This window comes from Giraffa tippelskirchi, chromosome 1, assembly GCF_054371585.1.
Source record: "Giraffa tippelskirchi isolate mGirTip1 chromosome 1, T2T-mGirTip1v1.2.pri, whole genome shotgun sequence".
Taxonomy (NCBI): domain Eukaryota; kingdom Metazoa; phylum Chordata; class Mammalia; order Artiodactyla; family Giraffidae; genus Giraffa; species Giraffa tippelskirchi.
In genome coordinates, this window is record NC_137275.1 from 82,206,745 (window position 1) to 82,227,778 (window position 21,034).

The 21,034-nt window shown below is 37.2% G+C and overlaps 1 pseudogene across 1 annotated transcript in view; it reads right to left on the reverse strand.

Annotated features, from left to right (window-relative positions):
- Positions 1 to 511: 511 nt before the first annotated feature.
- The window catches only part of LOC145547079 (EKC/KEOPS complex subunit GON7 pseudogene), a 43,109-nt pseudogene continuing 22,586 nt past the window's right edge, over positions 512 to 21,034 (reverse strand). Inside the window, exons 4-5 of the transcript XR_014083520.1 lie at positions 3,181 to 3,366; positions 512 to 734 (exon numbers count right to left, since the gene is read on the reverse strand). The product of XR_014083520.1 is annotated as an EKC/KEOPS complex subunit GON7 pseudogene (transcript). The remainder of the gene's footprint in view (positions 735 to 3,180; positions 3,367 to 21,034) is intronic.

Genomic DNA, 21,034 nt, shown 5'->3' on the forward strand with positions numbered 1-21,034 from the left:
AGAAAAGGGAATTCCTTTTTCAGAAGATACACATTTCAACAAAATTCTAGGTGATTTAATTCTTCTTCCAAGAAACAAAACATAAGCTATAAGAGATCACCTTTTCCATGATTTAAACCAAATCTGGCTTCAAAGCCTCTATACTTGAGCTGTGACATAAATGTGTCACTGGGTACATGTTCTGTGAATTATTTTAATTAGTCTTAAGCCCTTACTCAAGTCATTCATGACTTTGGGTAAGATCCTTAGATTTAGTTCTAGACTTTACATTTTACTTAGGTAAATACTTTAAAACATACATACTCAGTACCCACAATACCCCCCAAAAATTACCTATGAGGGTAAACAAACTGTTTAAACCAACATTTTATAGCACAGAAAGTTGTGCTATGTTCTCGTCCCACTCTTTCTTACACTTGGTTCCATAGTTTGATATCCTCAAGTTCTTTTCATTTGGGAGAAAGAAGCAAAACAAAGCAGTTGTTAAGGCTCTGAAAGCAAGTCACCAGAGTTGTATCCTGAATCTTGATTAAGTAAATGTGTGAACTTGGACAATTCACTTTAGCTTCCACTCTCCTGGTTTTGTCTGCCATACAAAGGAAATCAGCTCAGTTCAGTTCAGTTGCTCAGTCGTCTCTGACTCTTTGTGACCCCATGAATCGCAGCATGCCAGGCCTTCCTGTCCATCACCACAGTTACTCTATTTTCCCCTTTCTTTCTCCTTTTTTCTTTTTCTAAAACAATGAAAACATTATAATATTCAATAGAAAAATTATGCTATCTTATGAGCCTTCTAAAACAATTATTTACTTGCTTTTTAGTGATAATTATATATTTTGGCTTGTTCTTGGTTAAGCCCAGAATGTATAGTAGTGCAGCTTAGCCTTACTAGCATCTTTTAACAACCAGACTGGCATAATAATAGATTTTGATTGTTAAATATGATTTCTTAGTACTCCTATGTTAGTCATTAACACAAAAAACAAGTATTACTAATTTCCCCCCAATAACTTAGTAAACTGCAATCTCCTCACCACACTACCAAGTGAGGCATGGCCAGATAACTTGTTTTTTCTGGTATGTATTACTTGACACTACAGCTTTATAAGCCAGATGATACACCAGATTCTTTTCTATCAAAGTGACAGTTTCAGTTGATGGGATTGTCTGTAAGCATGGGTCCAAGATTGAGGACAACATTTAACAGGGCCCCAGTCAACCTTGATGGACATGAAGCATGGAAAAAAATAATTTTTTGTTGAGATTTGTGGATTGATTGTTATAACAGCACAACCTAGATTATTCTAACAGATACATTTTCCATTACTAAAACATATAAACATATGATTCTCCAAAGAAAATATCTGCTTTTACAATAGTACCTTCTTAGTAATATTTTGTCTCTGAATATATTACTGTTTCAATAACTTCTGTTGTTATTTAGTTGCTAAGTCATGTCTGACTCTTTTGCCACCTCATGGACTGTAGGTCACCAGGATCCTCTGTCCATGGATTCTCCTGGCAAGAATACTGGAGTGGGTTGCCATTTCCTTCTCCAAGGGGTCTTCCCAACCTGAGGATTGAACCTTTGTCTCCTGCATTAACAGGCAATGCTGAGCCACCAGAGAAGCCCTTTAATAACTTCTAGATACTAACAAAATAACTTTTTGACTTTATAGAAATCAATTTATAAAGTAAAAATATCTTCTTGTAGAACAAAGAGCAAATAACTCAAATAAATTGTTAAAATAGTTTTATGACAATTTTGTTGTTTAGTCACTAAGCTGTGTCTGAATCCAATCCCATGGACTGAAGCATACCAGGCTTCCCTGTCCTTCACTATCTCCCAGAGTTTGCTCAAATTCATGTTCATTGAGTTGGTGATGCTATGTCTGTCACTCTAGTCTATTATTTCTGTCTTTTCGTATTGTAATGTAGTACTAATGCCACACTGATTTGTTATACAGAAAGACAGAGTTGAGAAATTTTCATGTTTTCACTGTTCTACCTTCTTTTTTTTATCAGGTATTTTTTCTTGAAATGGCTTTGTTTGGTGGCATCTTCTGTCCACTGTAAGGGATTCAAGACACAAATTGATGTTTCAAAAACATCTTCATACATTTCCTAAAACCTGTATTAATGTTAGTTGCTTTTATAATAACAGTACTTTACTGTCTTTATTGCTGTCATTTGTTGAAGAAATGAAGCTCAGAGAAATCACTGACTCGGTAGACAATAGTTTATAGACAACCAAATTCAAAGTAGTTTAACTTGTCCATGCCTAAACAAGTGGGAAAAAATGAGCTTTCATTTTATTAGAAAAAAGTCAGATTACGGTCTAAAACTTTGGGAAAGCATTGTTTTACAAATGCTTTATGTTCTTGGCAGAAAACTTGACTCTAAATAGAAGTTCACCCAAGTAGAATTTAAAGTTGCATATTCTAATGCATTGCAGCAATTTCTACTTCACTAAAACTGAAAAATCACTATATCTTTATTTTATATAAGTGGATCTTATGGTACATGCATAACGTTACTGCCCCAAAACTATACAATATGCAATATTATCTACTTACAACACATTAAGATCCTCCATGCTAATCATATGTCAAGTAATATATCAGATTGCACAGTGGTCACAGTTTTCAAGCATTTAATAGAAAACCATACAGATGTTTTAACACATAAGCAGAAAAGAAATGGAGCTGTAGTTCAGCATGATAGTTTTAATATACAGTTTCTTAGTGTTTATATTTGGAATATTATACAAAGAATGAATGGCTATTTCTTCATATGCATCCTATGTTTTCTATCTTTATCTTACTTCTAACTATACTTATAAGTGACTTTGTGACTGTGTCTGAATTCAACCCTTTCTAATAACCATAATGACACCAAATTCATTCTTGCATTAGCATTTGGCCTATGTAAGTTCTGAAAGTATTAACAGTAAGAATAAAATTGGGGTTGAAAAAGAGTCCTAGAATTTCCATTAAAATGATTATTGAATATAAGGTGACTTCAAAAGTTAAAGAAAGTTCCCAGAAGCATCATCATAGCAGAGGGAGAATGGTATGATTTAACATGGATTTACGTTAATAATTGTTATAGTTTTGGTTTAATATGAACCTGTAAGACTTTTTTTTCAGTATGGAGAAGGATGCATGCATGCTTAGTTACTTTAGTCGTGTCCAATTCTTTGCAACTCTATGGACTGTAGCCCTCCAGACTCCTCTGTCCATGGGATTCTCCAGGCAAGAATACTGGAGTGAGTTGCCATGCCCTGCTCCAAGGGATCTTCCTGACCCAGGATCAAACTGCATTTTCTGCGTCTCCTGTAGGTAGATTCTTTACACACTGAGCCACCTGGGAAGCCCAACAAAGAAGGAAAACACGTATTTACAGTATATTCACCAGGTGTTTTTACATAGGCAACAATTTGCCACTGGCTGCCTGAGTAATTTTAACTACTAACAACATAACTGTTACAAAATGTATCTTTAAAAAAGTGATAAGTTTTGCTAAATAAATTATCTTTTCACTTTTAAGCATAACAATCAAGAGACTGTAACTTGACTGTTACTTTGATGATTTTTCAGGTGAATCTCTATCTAATATTTGACATATAATTCAACAAAATCTTTCTAATCTGAATTTTCATGTAAAAATGGTATGTTGGGTGGCCATCAACAATATTACAATAAAATGATAGGACACAAGTGAAATATAACTATTTGAGCACACATAATTCTTCCTGATGCATTTATTTCCTCCCATGCTCAGCTGTTAGGTCTCTTAAATAGTTTAACACCAGAATCTTAGAATATATACTTATTAGTTTAATGGAAAACTCCAAGATTTTCAGAGACAGGTGATATGAAATAATACTGAAGTACAAATTAAATCAATGTGTTTTGCAGTGATATAAAATAAAATATAATGCGTATTATAAATGTACGCATAAGTATAAATACTATAAAACTATTTCGGAAACTCAACAATGAGGTCCAAAAATAATAAAGAAAAGCAAAACTTATTATTAATAAGTAGCAATTATGCCACTGAAACACTAAAATGAACATCCTGTCCTTATTGCTTTTCTACCCTCCTACTAAATTTTGCCAATTAGATACAGAAGGTTATAGGAAGACTCAAAGCACATTTACAGGGTAATTGTACTGAGAGAAATGCAATTATGTTTAAATGCTTCCGTAATATTATCATTCTTATGGAAACCTCTGCTACACCAGCTTTACTTAGGAGACAGAGAAGATGCTGCTTTCCATTTACCTACTTCCCCTCATTCTACTAAGTCTGGAATGTGGTCCAGTCAGGATATTATTCAGTACAGACTGTCTCGGTACCAGTCTCCGTAAGTGAAATTCACTGACTATATATAGATGTCCAGGATTAATGCATAACAGATTGGAAAATGATGAGCTATTTGAAGTATTTTTACATCACCAACATAAGATGAATAACTCTATGCCTTTGTTATATGATTTCAGCTCTCCAAATAACCTTTTTTGAGGAATAGTATCTGGTAAGCTGTTATGATTTGTTAAATTTACTGAAGAAGATGTTCCTAGTCTAGACTTCCTTGATTCTATGACTGTCATGTGTCCTAACTTATAAAAAAAAGTCCTATGAAAGTAATTGTGTTATATAGAAAAAATGTTCTTATTCTAAAACAATTTAAATAAAAACTATTTTTGTCTCTAATTCTAAAAATACAATTTGGATATTTTATTCTACACATTTCTTCTATGATTCATTCATAGGAAAATATCTGCCTTTTTTTTGTTTTTTCTGATGAGAAATGACAAATATAAACATCCATTAAGGATGGTTGAAAAACAGCAAAAAAAATGCATTACGTTGAGTTTTGTCTGATTTTGTATATTTCAAATGATGTATACTATTACCCCTTTGTACATCTAAGTTTCATTTTCAAGTAACATATTCAATTCAGTTCAGTTGCTCAGTCATATCCGACACTTTGCAACTCCATCGACCGCAGCATGCCAGGCCTCCCTGTCCATCACGAATTCCTGGAGTTTATTCAAACTCATGTCCATTGAGTCAGTGATGCCATCCAACCATCTCATCCTCTATTGTCCCCTTCTCCTCCTGCCTTCAATCTTTCCCAGCATCACATCTTTTCCAATGAGTCAGTACTTCGAATAGGATGGCCCAAAAATTGGAGTTTCAGCTTCAACATCAGTCCTTCCAATAAACACTCAGGACTGATTTCCTTTAGAATGAACTGGTTGGATCCCCTTGCAGTCCAAGGGACTCTCAAGAATCTTCTCCAACACCACAGTTCAAAAGCATCAATTCTTCGGCCCTCAGCTTTCTTTGTAGTTCAACTCTCACCTCTATACATGACTACTGCAAAAACCATAGCCTTGACTAGACGGACCTTTGTTGGCAAAGTAATGTCTCTGCTTTTTAATATGCTGTCTATGTTGGTCATAACTTTCCTTTCAAGGATTAAGTGTCTTTTAATTTCATGGCTGTAGTCACCATCTGCAGTGATAGAGCCCGAAACCATAAAGTCTGTCACTGTTTCCACAGTTTTCCCCATCTATTTGCCAGGAAGTGATTGGTACAGATGCCATGATCTTAGTTTTCTGGATGTTGAGTTTTAAGCCAACTTTTTCACTCTCCTCTTTCACTTTCATCAAGAGGCTCTTTAGTTCTTCTTCATTTTCTGCCATAAAGGTGCTGTCATCTGCATATCTGAGCTTCTTGATATTTCTCCCAGCAATCTTGATTCCAGCTTGTGCTTCAGCCCAGTGTTTCTCATGATGTACTCTGCATATAAGTTAAATAAGCAGGATGACAATATACAGCCTTGACGTACTCCTTTCCCTATTTGGAACCAGTCTGTTTTCCATGTCCAGTTCTAACTGTTGCTTCCTGACCTGCGTACAGATTTCTCAAGAAGCAGGCCAGATGGAGATGGTCTGGTATTCCCATCTCTTTCAGAATTTTCCACAGTTTATTGTGATCCACACAGTCAAAGGCTTTGGCATAGTCAATATAGCAGAAATAGATATTGAATCCTATTTAATATAATGCACACAATGTAACTGAGTATAATACATAGATACATAATTTTATTACCCATGAAACTTCTGGCTATATAATGTTGAAAACATACAAAAATCCAATTTCTCAAAAATCAGAATTTTTATCATTTTTTTCTCTCTAACTGGATTAATGACTTAACATGTGTCTCATAAAAACTGAGTGAACTGTTGCTACTACTCTAGACAACCAAACAATATGCATTCTGAAAAATGTTGATGATAAAATTTTATTATTTGATCCAGTAACACATACTTGTTGTCACAATGAATGATTTAGTATTAACTACTCTAAAACTGAAATCAGTTTTTGACACATATTCTCCAATGTCTAATTGGCCTATATCCAACAACTGAATCCAGCATGCTAACATGTTTAGTTACCTCAGGGTATATTTTACAACTAATTCAGCTTTTAATCATTTACTGGAAAGTCAAATCACTTAAAATGCAATATTTTATGGGCCCTGGTTAATGATTGATAATATTTGTTATGAAAATGGCTCAGGGTAAAATTATCGAAACCATCTAGTACAGAATAAGTCTTTAAGGCTTCAATCACATATTTAATTTTATGTTGGAACAGATGCAGAATTATTTGCCAAGGAAACACCAGGTCCTGAATATTTCCTTCTGCTATCCTCCTGTAAATATGGCCTGGCTACTTTAGACAAAATACCAGGCTTGAAATTGTTTCCTTTACAGATATCAGCTATCCTTAGCTGATTATAAAGCATATGGGCCTGTCTTTTAATCAACAGAATGACTACTGTGTCTCCAGATTCCCACAGACTATAATCTCATACTCTTTGCTCCTGAATATTAAGATAAATGAAAGGGAACAGAAAATATGGTTGCTATTAATGGGGCTGCTCTTAGGGGACATTGGATCATGTATCACCTTTTATGTTGGGAGTAGCACTTGATAGTGAGCCAGAGTCTCAGCATTGCACTTGGATGTCAGCATTTCAACATCTTGGACAATTGCTTTTATTGGACTTCCCTGTGGCATCATGTGCTCAGCTAGGACTGAATAATGCTGTAGGAGCTATCATATAAAGTCTGCATTTGTAGTAATTTTATAAATTTTTAAAGGACCTTGTCTATTATATCACGCAGTGGTTCCTTGAGGCATCAGGGGAAATTATCCAGAATTTTAAATATCACAAAAAAATTTATTTTATGATTATGTTGAATCTTAAGATTATGTTTCTCCCTTCACTTGAGTTTCTGAGAATCATAGAGTTCAATCTTTACCTAGAACTAACAACATATTAAGACTTCTGTTGTGTTTATTTGAGTACTAATCTTATCTCTATTTTTCTTCAAATTAGAATTTTTGTTTGTAATTTATCAGAGAGTTCACTCTTATTAACATCATTCTCTTTTTCTTAATTCACTTTTTTTTTTCATCACATCCTGTGGCATGTGGGATTTTAGTTCTCCAGTGGAGGATTGAGCCCATGCCCCTTGCAGTGGAAGCATGGAGTCTTAACCACTGGACCACCAGGGAAGTCAACTTAAGTAACTTTTTAACATTTACTTAAAAAAAATCATATTAATAATTTATTTATTTAGAATAGCTTTATAGTTACCTTAAAATCGAAGGGATGTACATAGATTTCCTTTATAGCCCCTGACCATACACATGCATAGCCTCCCCAGTTATCAGCATCTACCACCAGAGGGGTACAGCAAGGGAATTCCAGAAAAAAACTAACAAAACAACAACATCTACTACTGTTTCATTGGCTATGCTAAAAGTCTTTGCCTGTGTGGATCACAACAAACTTGGAAAATTCTTAAAGAGTTGAGACTATCAGATCACCTTACCTGCCTCTTGAAAAACCTATATGCAGGTCAAGAAGCAATAATTAGAACCAGACACAGAACAACAGACTGGCTGAAAATTGGGAAAGGAGTACGTCAAGGCTGTATAGTGTCACCCTACTTAACTTCTATGCAGGATGCATCATGTAAAATGTTGGGCATATGTCTTACAAGCTGGAATCAAGTTGAAAGTGAAAGCATTAGTCACTCAGTTGTGTCCCACTCTTTGCAAGCCCATGGACTGTGTAACCCACCAGGCTCCTCCGTCCATTGGATTTTCCAGGCAAGAATACTGGAGTGGGTTGCCATTTCCTTCTTCAGGGAATCTTCCCAACTCATGGATTGAACCTGGTCTCCTTCACTACAGGCAGACTCTTTACCTTCTGAGACACCAGGGAAGCCAGAATCAAGATAGTCAGGAGAAATATCAATAACCTGAGATATACAGATGATAGTACTCTAATGGTAGAAAATGAAGAGAAACTAAAGAGGCTCTTGATAAGGGTGAAAGAGGACAGTGAAAAAGTTGGCTTAAAGATCAACATTCAAAAAACTAAGGTCATGGCATCTGGTCCTATCACTTCATGGCAAATAGAAGAGGAAACAGTGGAAACAGTGGCAGATTTAATTTTCTTGAGCTCCAAAATCACAGCAAATGGTGACTGCAGCCACAGAATTAAAAGCCACTTGTTCCTTGGCTGAAGAGCTATGGCAAACCTAGATAGTGTATTAAAAAGCAGAGACATCACTTTGCTGACAAAGGTCTGTATAGTTTTTCCGGTAGTCATGTATGGATGTGACAGTTGGACCATGAAGAAGGCTTAGTGCTGAAGAATTGATGTTTTTGAACTGTGGTGCTACAGAAGACTCTTGAGAGTCTCTTGGATAGCAAGGAGATCAACCAATCAGTGCTAAAGGAAATCAATCCTGAATATTTATTGGAAGGACTGATGTTGAAGCTCCAGTACTCTGGCCACCTTGTGTGAAGAGCTGACTCATTAGAAAAGACCCTGATACTGGGAAAGATTGACAGCAGGAGGAGAAGGAGACAATGGAGGGTGAGATGGTTGGTTGGCATCACCAACTCAATGGACATAAGTTTGAGCAAACTTCAGGAGAAAGTGAAGGACAGGGAAGCCTGGCATGCTATAGTCCATGGGGTCATAGAGAGTAGGACATGATTTAGCAACTAAAAGCAATAAGAAGTCATTCAAAGTCCATAATTTACACTGCAGTTCACTTTTGGTGTTGTGCATTCTATGGGTTTGGAAAAATATATTATGACATGAATTCATCATTATATTATAATAGACAGTAATATAATAACCGATATAATAACAGATATATCTTCAAATAAGTATGTGTAAAGATACTGTACATTATATGGCATCATTATACATTATCATGTAAGCATGTAAAAACATATACCACATTATGTATCATCAAGGAAAGGTAAATTAAAACAATGATAAGATACTACCACATACCTTATAGAATGACCCCTAATCTAAAACACTGACAACACCAAGTACTGGTGAAGAGATGAAGCAAAAGTCCTCTCATTCATTTCTGGTAGGAATGCAAAATGGTACAGCCAATTTAGAAGACTGTTTGGCAGTCTTCCCAAACTAAATACATTCTTATCATATGATCCAGAAATTCTGCTCTCTGGTATTTACCCAAAGGAGTTGAAAACATATATCTGCACAAAGAACTGACTCACTGGAAAAGACCCTGATGCTGGGAAAGATTGAAGGCAGGAGGAGAAGGGGACACAGAGGATGAGGTGGCTGGATGGTATCACCAACTCAATGGACATGAGTTTGAACATGCTCTGGGAGTTGATGATGGATAGAGAAGCCTAGCATGCTGCAGTCCATGAGGTCACAAAGAGTCAGACAAGACTGAGTAACTGAACTGAACTGAACTGAACTGAACTGGTGATATTATAGTGATGAGACCTAAGTCCAAACTCATATAAAATGTACAACACCAAAACTGAACTGTAATATAAACCAGCGATTTTGATGATTATGGTGCACCAATGTAGGTTCATTCTTGGTAAAAAATGTGTCATCTTGTTGAGCGACATTGATAATGAGGGAGGCTATGCATATGTGGGATTAGTCAAAGAGGACATCCCTGTATCTTCCCCTCAGTTTTTTTTGAACCTGAAACTGGTCTAAAAATATAAAGTCAATAAAAATTAAAATAAAAAAATGGGTAAGACACAATCAATTTCTCTAATGAGTTCACAGTTCAAAGAAGTAGACAGATAAGTGAATGAACATTATCAATAACATGCTGTGAGGTGGCCATAGAAGAGTCAAGGGCTGGGTGCTAATGAACAGAGCAGAGATCTGTAATCCACTCTAACTCCAATAGATCAGGTCAGAGTCAAGAAACAATTTCCTAGAGATTGTGATCCAGCTGAACTTTGTAATCATCATTTTGACAATATTGATAATTCATTAAAATTCATTATAATTTAACTCCCATGATTTTTATCAATAATTGTATTCTACCCCAACTATCCCAAGTCTGGTTACATAGAAAAGGCAAATTAATCAAATCAGAATTAGAAAATCTGCATGTCTTCATTCAGTCATTTTTCCTGCAAATTTGTGTAACAGGAAACAGAAATTGTATCAAAAGCACAGAAATTATTTCTAAGTTTTATTTTAGTTATCTACTATAGAAATGAATGGTGTTATTTAAGACTCATCTCATTCTGGTGTATTTATATTTTAATAAATATATTTTTTTTGGTGAGACATGGTAATGATAAGTCAATCTATCATTAAATTCCAGCTAACTCATCTCTAATACGTTCAATTTATTCCTAAAGTCAACATTCTTTGAGCAAGACTATGCTTGAGAAGCATTAGGTAAATTTTCAGAATTGCTTTTTAGGCTTAAATGACAAACAAAAATCGTGGTTTTTACAGAAGCAAGTAAAATCCTCCAAAATATCAGGCTAAAGATTTTGACTCCACCAGGATAGCTCAGTTGGTAAAGAATCTGCCTGCAATGCAGGAGACCCAGGTTCAATCCCTGGGTCAGGAAGATCCCCTGGAGAAGGGAATGGCAACCCACTCCAGTACTCTTGCCTGGAAAATTCCATGGACTGAGGAGCCTGGTAGGCTACAGTCCATGGGGTTGCAAAGAGTCGGACATGACTGAGCAAATCCACTTTCACTTAATAGCCTGAAGGAAACATTTAGGGATTGCTTCTTTTAAATGCATACAAAGGTCATTTCTTCTATTACTTGAAAATTATTGTTGTTATATTGTATAGCAGCAGCCTAGAGGCAAAATAATGAGTAGTTACTGAAACATGTTTTATCTATAAATTTTTGCTATAATAATTCATTGTTTTATTGATATGAAATATCTATAAATATAATTATAAAATTATAAGCACATTGAATTTTAATCAATAGCTCCAACTATTCAACTATATTATAACCAGATCAGTTATTAAGACTTTAAAATATCATTATATTTGCATAATGCTTAAATTTTGTTTCTTTAAATATTTAATAATCTTTCAGCTTGAGTTGGATACCTACTCAAAGATAACAAAAATAGGGTAGCTTGAACAAAATATTACAAATATGAATTATCCACTATTTAACTACCTTAGAGTTGCTTGCCATATTTTGCCTTACTGACATTTTAAATCCATGTAATATCTTTGTACAATTTCTTCAGCTTAAAGTAAACCATAGACTGTAAACCAATGGTTTCTTGACACAGCATTTTATTTAACTTACTTTTCTTGTATTATATGCCTTTTATTCTGTTGTAATTGCTTATTGCTTCCATTACAGTAATTACCATTCTTCATTGTTTCTCTCACAGAAAATTTCCTGCACTTCCTATTACTTAGAACATAATTTTATAAACGACAATAACCAAAGAGGAAAGGAGAAGGTACAGAGTTTTTATTTCTGGTCATAAAAGTACCACTTGTTGGTTTTCTGCTCAATTGATTGTGTTCATTATAACAAATTCAGGATCACTCCTGAAGAGATGGGCATAAGAAGAATGAAATCCCTGGTAAATGGGACATGTTACAGGAAGCACATAACTGAAATCAGCACTTGCTGAGCTTGTGCTGTTTCACGAGCTAGATAAAATGTAAGAGCCACCATCTCCCAATCTAGTGACTTTTCTTTATGACTATTTCTCAAAATAGTAGCATCAGCTTCATCTCAGAAGTAAAGTTCAAAATCAAACTCTAGAGTTAGGGTCTAGTAATCTGTGTTTTAAAAAGCCCCCTGCCCCCACCACTGCCCTAAGGATCATGATGTGTGCCAAATCTTGAGAACAACTGCTTTAGGAGATGTTCTTACAGATCACTTCTCTTCCTCACACAACTCTTATCTTTGTAAGGGAAATTATACATGTTCATTAAAATACAGGACTGCTTCATGACCTTTCCCATGTAGTCTGCAAGCTTCCCTGGAACAGGGACCTCTCCTCTGCGCTTGCTCATGATGAATCTCCAGAGTCCTGCAGTGGAATGGATGGGTCACTTAGCTCTCTGCAACATTATTTTTGGTGAATGCCATCACACTTTTGAAGTTGAAAGTTGACTCTAACAGGTAAGTAGTATACAAATACACAAATAATTACAATGAAGATTATATAAAATATTAAAATAAAATGTGAGGGTAAAAATTGATATGGCCTTTCAGTTACTATGGCTTAGACATGTCTTATGATTACTTGGTAAGACACAACAATGAACTCAAAGACATTTTCATAAATGTTTACTATAATTAGGTTAACATTTATATTTATATAGTATGGTTTCACTGTATATAATATATGCATATATTATGCCATTTATTTATTCATGATAACATAAAAATGTTTACACTTACACAATACAGTTTAAAATGCTTTCATATCAATTGTCTCTTTTAATCATTATATGATCAGTTTTTGAGGCAAAATATAGAAGTCACCAACAAAAGAAGTCAATTGAGAAATATTAGCTCACACTTTTTCTGAGTTGCTTTTCAAAACTTATTGTCAAGATATTTTAAAATTTTGCACTTTGCATGAGTTATATCCATATTGCTAACTCATATGCTTCATTCTTTAACCTATCTTTAAAAAGGTTCATGCAGCTACCTTTGCAAATGTTTTCTCCCTTGGCTCCTGGTCTGTTCACTTTTCTTATCCTTGATGACAGTATGCATAGAAAGCCCAAAGCAATTTCACAAGAATAAGATTCATCATGTTAATTCTGTATTTACTGATTTTCTGAGTAATACTTAGAAATAATAGGTGTAGGTTACTATTCAGCCTTACCTTTAAAGCATTTACAGAAAAAAAGGACTATCAACACAAGTATAAGTGCGATTATCTATAACATGTAGAATCAGGTCTGCCCTTGACATTTGCAAAATTAAGACAAGAGCAGAAATGGAGGCTCAAAGCCCTATGTCTAAAGATATAAATGTTACATTAAACTCTAAGCAACAAAGAGTTAAACATGCTCTAATCTCTTCATTTGGAAAAGGCACTCCTCAAAATTAAGTGGAAGGACAGAGTTTAGTGCCTAAATGTAGCCATGCAATGTGCCCCTGCTCCTCCAGTCCTGGCTCAGTCCTGTACTGTAGAGAAGAGCCCTTCCACCTGGACTAACACAGGAGTCCAAAGTCTCTACGAACAACCTCCCCTTGGCCAACATTTAAGCCTGGCGGTACCCATGACAGTGATATAATCCACCCTAGAGAGAACCCAGGCAGGCTGTGGACAGAGTAGGGGCCATTTGGATACAAAAGTCCAGCACATAGGATTTGTTCAATACCATGGTCCAGAAGGTGTATGGGGTCTGAGTGCACACATCCCGGCAGGCCCAGGGATACCTCAGTTCACGGAGAGAGGCAGCTGGAAGGAAACCAGAGTGTGGGTCCTCAAGCATATGGCAAAGCAGATCGGGTTTCTATTTGCCTTGGTCCAAGCGTGAACCTGTGCAGCGCACAAATAAAGGCCTTTGAAGGTAACACATTCTACTTGTCTTTGTCCAAATCAGTGAATTTCGTCATGATTTCACTTCTATTGAAACAAATAGCTTTCAAATCCCCCACCCCCTACCATGTATTTCCAAGTTGGATTGAGATCTGCCCTCTAATTGCTTTTCACATCATTTTTGTTCATTTGTTTTTTTTTCTCATTATAATGGTATTATTGTAAGAAAGGAGTCATGTTGCCAGGGTAACCAGAGTGGAGAAGAGGCATTGCTGTCGCTACAGAAAACTTCACTCCTTTTGAATAAGTTTCCATTGTAATATTAGATCCACTCAACTTGTGTGAAAAGTTTACAGTTTCTGCCTATTTCTCACCTCCCTCCCTCCTTCTATCTCTCCCCCGACCCAAGCATGGCTCTCCTTTTGATTTCCTCTTGAGCCTACTCTTTCTGCTGCTGCTGCTGCTGCTAAGTCACTTCAGTCGTGTCCAACTCTGTGCGACCCCATAGACGGCAGCCCACCAGGCTCCCCCGTCCCTGGGACTCTCCAGGAAAGAACACTGGAGTGGGTTGCCATTTCCTTCTCCAATGCATGAAAGTGAAAAGTGAAAGTGAAGTCACTCAGTTATGTCCGAGTCTTAGCGACCCCATAGACTGCAGCCTACCAGGCTCCTCTGTCCATGGGATTCTCCAGGCAAGAGTACTGGAGTGGGATGCCATTGCCTACTCTTTCTACCAAGTATTTAATACGGGTACTGTCTCCTTTATTCAATAGATTTTCTCTTCTGTTAGTTATTGCACACTCAACACTGCCAAATGACAGCACTGGCAGCTCATTTAAACTTAGAGAACTGTGTTCTGGTGGTAACTCTTCAAGCTGGCCTTGAATTAGAACATCTGCAGCAGCCTGTGCTAGATGGTTTCTCTGCCATTATTACTGCCCCACAGGACAGAACTGGGCTGCCCAAAGTTGGCAGTGAGACTAGAACAGAAAGCCAATGTCAATCTCATTTCAAAGTTATTTACTATTTTCACTTAACATTTTCTGTGCCTTATTCTATAATTAAACTTCTATCTCAAAAATTGTTTCATTGAAAGGAAGATGTAATGTCACTACCATAGGCCAATCATTAAAATTGGAAGCAGAATCACAAATGACTTACTAATTTATATCAAACAAACAGGCCAACAATTAAGCTGGTTTGCATACATTTAGTGGTTTTTCATATTTGACATTTTTTTATATTCTTGTTTATTTGATAATATTTTACCTAATATTTTGAGTCATATTAGTTTACTGTGAATAAAAAAATAACACACTTTTACACGTTTTCTTGGGCTTTTCTTCCTTGGGATTTAAACTTAACTAGGAAATATATCCTTATGTCCTATCAGGCTGTGTGCTCTAAAAGTTCTGAGTAACACTACTGGGTGGATCAAAAGGTTTATTCGGTTAGTAAATATGTTGTTCAATATAGTTCTCCATGAAAATGAAAAATATGCCTTTCACTTTCTGCACTTTCTGGCCAACCCAATATATTAGCATATTTTTCATGAACCCACAGTGGTTAAATTGAAAAAAAGCTTCATACTCTAGTGCTTTCCAAAAAGGATCCTGGTTATTTCCACCTCATTCTAAGGGGAAACGATCTCAAATCTTGTGACTACTAATTTGTCTTTATTGTTGCAACTAGTTGTCACTGAAAGCAAAAGAAACAGATTTTGATTAAGACATCATTTTGCTCAAGGAGACATTTGCAAAGAGATGATGTTAGAGCATAGCAAAAAACATAAAAGTCAAGAAAATACTGGAAAAGAGGAAGAAGTAGAAGATGTACATAGGAAAGTAAACAAATACCAGGGAAGTAAAGAAAGCAAGATCTACTGGTACAATGAATAGTGAACAAGCACAACTGGTGGGATGCAATCAAAACCATGTTTAACATATTACCACTCTGTCCATTTAACTTTGTTCAGTGGAGCTAATTTTCACTTGTCATTAGACAAAAATTTAGCCACTCATAGCTTTTCTGCCAACTCTCAGCTAAGTCAAGTTGCTGTCACCTTGTATTCAAAGCAGAGCCTAAGTCAGTACAATGAATACAGCCAGAGTACTGACTGTACAATGCCTAGTCACACATCTTAAAATGCAAAGTTTTCAACTTTACACAAAATGATAGTTACTCCCCTTTTCCCAGTAGGTTCTGTCTTAAATGAAAAGACATGACTTGAATGCTTGCAGTCATGGGCAAATGCCAGTCAAGCTGCCGTGTTCAGGGCTTGGCTGAGGTAGAAAGCAGAGTACTTCCCGAGGGCAGGCATTTCTTTTTTTGTTTGTTTGGTTTTTTTTGGTAATCCGTCCCCTTCCCCCATTGCTGAGGGATATACCCTCTTTCTCAATTCTGAGGGATACACCCTCTTTCTATTACAGCTTTCACAGCTCAGATTTGATCAGAGGAGCAAAACTGCTAAAGGGAGATATAGAGTAAGCAATGTACGGCAGGGGGGTCCTTCACAGGTAGCACAGTGGTAAATAATCAGCCTGCCACAAGACGCAGTTCATTCCCTGGGTCGGGAAGATTCCCTGGAGAAGAGAAGAGTTACCCCCTCCAGTATTCTTGCCTGGGGAATCCCATGGACAGAGGGCCCTGGCAGGCTACCGTCCATGGTGTTGGAAAGAGTCTAACATGAATGAGCGTGCTCACACACATTTGCACACACAATTTACTGCAGGAAGCATAGGATTGCAGGAGATGGTAAAGCAGTCTGTTGTCCTGAATCTGGTGATGACCCTAGAGTTCCTACAGGTCAGTCAGACTGTCCATCAGAAAGAAAGCTGGACATAGATGAGAACAGAGACAAACTGCACCTTGCAAGGACATAAAGGTACCCTCAAGGCAAACTATAAGTCAGGGAAGGTTCATAAACCAAAACGATGTCTCTATTGGTAATTTTCAGGATAAAAAGGCATTCTTTGATTTGGAGTTGCACACACACATTGGGCCAACAGGCTAAAGGAGAGATCTAAGAAATAGGAATTATGACTTCAAGTACAGCATTATGCTAATTAGGTGAGTCAGTGAAATAGCAACTATGGATACAAAATCTGCTGGACCTCTGCATTGTCTTTCAGAGTTTAATGGTTAAGATTTACTTCAACCTTCCAGGTCCCTTTCAAGTTTCCCCGCCTCAATCACTTTCTCCCATCAGGGAGCTTTCATAAGCCTTTTATCCTTCTCCATCAGAGGGCTGACAGATTGAAAACCACAGTCACAGGAAACTAACCAACCTGATCACATGGACCACAGCCTTGTCTAATTCAATGAAACTATGAGCCATGTTGTGTAGGGCCACCCAAGATGGACGGATCATGGTAGAGAGTTCTGAAAAGACATGGTCCACTAGAGAAGGGAATGGCAAACTACTTCAGTATTCTTGCCTTGAGAACTCATGAACAGTATGAAAAGACAAAAAGATAGACACTGAAAGATGATCTCCCCAGGTCAGTGGTGCAAAATATGCTACTAGAGATCAGTGGAGAAATAACTCCAGAAAGAATGAAGAGACAGAGCCAAAGCAAAAACAACACCCAGTTGTGGATGTGACTGGTGATGGAAGTAAAGTCTGATGCTATAAAGAGCAACACTGCAAAGGAACCTGGAATGTTAGGTCCATGAATCAAAGCAAATTGCAAGTGGTTAAACAGGAGATGGCAAGAGTAAACATTGACATTTTAGGAATCAGAGACCGAAAATGGACTAGAATGGATGAATTTAACTCATATGACCATTATATCTACTACTGTGGGAAAGATACCCTTAGAAGAAATGGAGTAGTCATCATACCATTTCTGTCCTTTATCGAGCCCATCTTTGCATGAAATGTTCCCTTGGTGTCTCTAATTTTCTTGAAGAGATCTCTAGTCTTTCCCATTCTGTTGTTTTCCTCTATTTCTTTGCATTGATTGCTGAGGAATGCTTTCTTATCTCTCCTTACTATTCTTTGGAACTCTGCATTCAAATGGGAATATCTTTCCTTTTCTACTTTGTTCTTCGCTTCTCTTTTTTTCACAGCTATTTGTAAGGCCTTCAAACAACCATTTTGCTTTTTTGCATTTCTTTTCCATGGGGATTCTCTTGATCTCTGTCTCCTGTACAATGTCACAAACCTCAGTCCATAGTTCATCAGGCACTCTGTCTATCAGATCTAGTCCCTTAAATCTATTTCTCACTTTCACTGTATAATCATAAGGGATTTGATTTAGGTCATACCTGAATGAATGGTCTAGTGGTTTTCCCTACTTTCTTGAAGATATTAAGAAGAGGTGGCAAGAATACACAGAAGAACTGTACAAAAAAGATCTTCACAACCCAGATAATCATGATGGTGTGGTCACTCACCTAGAGCCAGACATCCTGGAATGTGAAATCAAGCAGTCCTTAGGAAGCATTACTATGAACAAAGCTAGTGGAGGTGATGGAACTCCAGTTGAGCTATTTCAAATCCTAAAAGATGATACTGAGAAAGTGCTGCACTCAATACACCAGCAAGTTTGGAAAACTCAGCAGTGGCCACAGGACTGGAAAAGGCCAGTTTTCATTCCAATCTCAAAGAAAGGCAATGTCAAAGAATGCTCAAACTACCACACAATTGCATTCATCTCACACGCTAGTAAAGTAATACTCAAAATTCTCCAAGCTAGGCTTCAGCAATACATGAACCCTGAACTTCCAGATGTTCAAGCTGGATTTAGACGAGGCAGAGGAACCAGAAATAAAATTGCCAAAATCTTCTGGGTCATCGAAAAAGCAAGAGAGTTCCAGAAAAATATCTATCTCTGCTTTATTGACTATGCCAAAGCCTTTAACTATGTGGATCACAATAAGTTGTGGAAAATTCTGAAAGAGATGGGAATACCAGACCACCTGACCTGTCTCTTCAGTAACCTGTATTCAGGCCAGGAAGCAACTCTTAGAACTGGACATGGAACAACAGACTGGTTCCAAATAGGAAAAGGAGTACATCAAGGCTTCTTTAACTTATATTCAGAGTACATCATGAGAAACGCTGGGCTGGAAGAAGCAAAAGCTGGAATCAAGTTTTCCGGGAGAAATATCAATAACCTCAGATATGCAGATGACACCACCCTTATAGTAGAAAGTGAAGAAGAACTAAAAAGCCTCTTGATGAAAGTGAAAGAGGAGAGTGAAAAAGATGGCTTAAAGATCAATATTCAGAAAACTAAGATCATGGCATCTGGTCCCATCACTTCATGGGAAATAGATGGGGAAACAGTGGAATCAGTGTCAGACTTCAATTTTTGACTCCAAAATCACTGCAGATGGTAACTGCAGCCATGAAATTAAAAGATGCTTACTCCTTGGAAGGAAAGTTATGACCAACCTAGACAGCATATTAAAAAGCAGAGACATTACTTTGCCAACCAAGGTCCATCTAGTCAAGGCTATGGTTTTTCCAGGAGTCGTGTATGGATGTGAGAGTTGGACTGTGAAGAAAGCTGAGGGCCAAAGAATTGATGCTTTTGAACTGTGGTGTTGGAGAAGACTCTTGAGAGTCCCTTGGACTGCAAGGAGATCCAACCAGTCCATCCTAAAGGAGATCAGTCCTGGGTGTTCATTGGAAGGACTGATGTTGACGCTGAAACTCCAATATTTTGGCCACTTGATGCGAAGAGTTGACTCATTGGAAAATTCCCTGATGCTGGGAAGGATTGGGGGCAGGAGGAGAAGGGGGCGACAGAGCATGAGATCGCTGGATGGCATCATCGACTCGATGGACATGAATTTGGGTAAACTCCGGGAGTTTTTGACAGACAGGGAGGCCTGCCGTACTGCGACTCATGGGGTCACAAAGAGTCGGACATGACTGAGCGACTGAACTGAAGTGAACTGAATCATCATAGTCAACAAAAGAGTCTGAAATTCAGTACTGTGATGCAATCTCAAAAACGACAGAATGATCTCTGTTTGTTTCCAAGGCAAACCATTCAATATCACAATAATCCAAGTCTATGCCCCAACCAGTAATGCTGAAAAAGCTGAAGTTGAACGGGTGTATGAAGACCTACAAGACCTTCTAGAACTAACACCCAAAAAAGATGTCCTTTTCATTATAGGGGATTGGAATGCAAAAGTAGGAAGTCAAGAAACACCTGGAGTAACAGGCAAATTTGGCCTTGGAGTACAGAATGAAGCAGGGCAAAAGCTAATAGAGTTTTCCCAAGAAAATACACTGGTCATAGCAAACACCCCCTTCCAACACATGAGAAGAACCTACACATGGACATCACCAGATAGCCAACACCGAAATCAGATTTGTTATATTCTTTGCAGCCAAACATGGAGAAGCTCTGTACATTCAGCAAAAACAAGACCAGGAGCTGACTGTGGCTCAGATCATCATCTCCTTATTGCCAAATTCAGACTTTCATTGAAGAAAATAGGGAAAACCACTAGACCGTTAAGGTATGACCTAAATCAAATCCCTTATGATTATACAGGGGAAGTGATAAATAGATTCAAAGGATTAGGTCTGACAGACAGAGTGCCTGAAAAACAATGGATGAAGGTTTGTGACATTGTACAGGGGCAAGGATCAAGACCATCCCCAAGAAAAAGAAATGCAAAAAGGCAAAATGGTTGTCTGAGGAGGCCTGACAAAATAACTGAGTAAAGAAAAGAAGCAAAAAGCAAGGAGAAAAGGAAAGATATACCCATCAGAATGCAGAATTCCACAGAATTGCAAGAAGAGATAAGAAAGCCTTCCTCAGGGATCAATGCAAAGAAATAGGGGAAAACAATAGAAGGGGATAGAATAGAGATCTCTTCAAAAAAATTAGAGATATCAATGGAACATTTCATGCAAAGATGGGCACAACAAAGGACAGAAATGGTATGGACCAAAGAGAAGCAGAAGATACTAAGAAAAGGTGACAAGAATACACAGAAGAACCATACAAAAAAGATCTTCATGACCCAGATAATCATGATGCTGTGATCACTCACCTAGAGCCAGACATCCTGGAATGTGAAGTCAGTGGGCCTTAGGAAGCATCACTACGAACAAAGCTAGTGGAGGTGATGGAATTCCAGTTGAGCTATTTCAA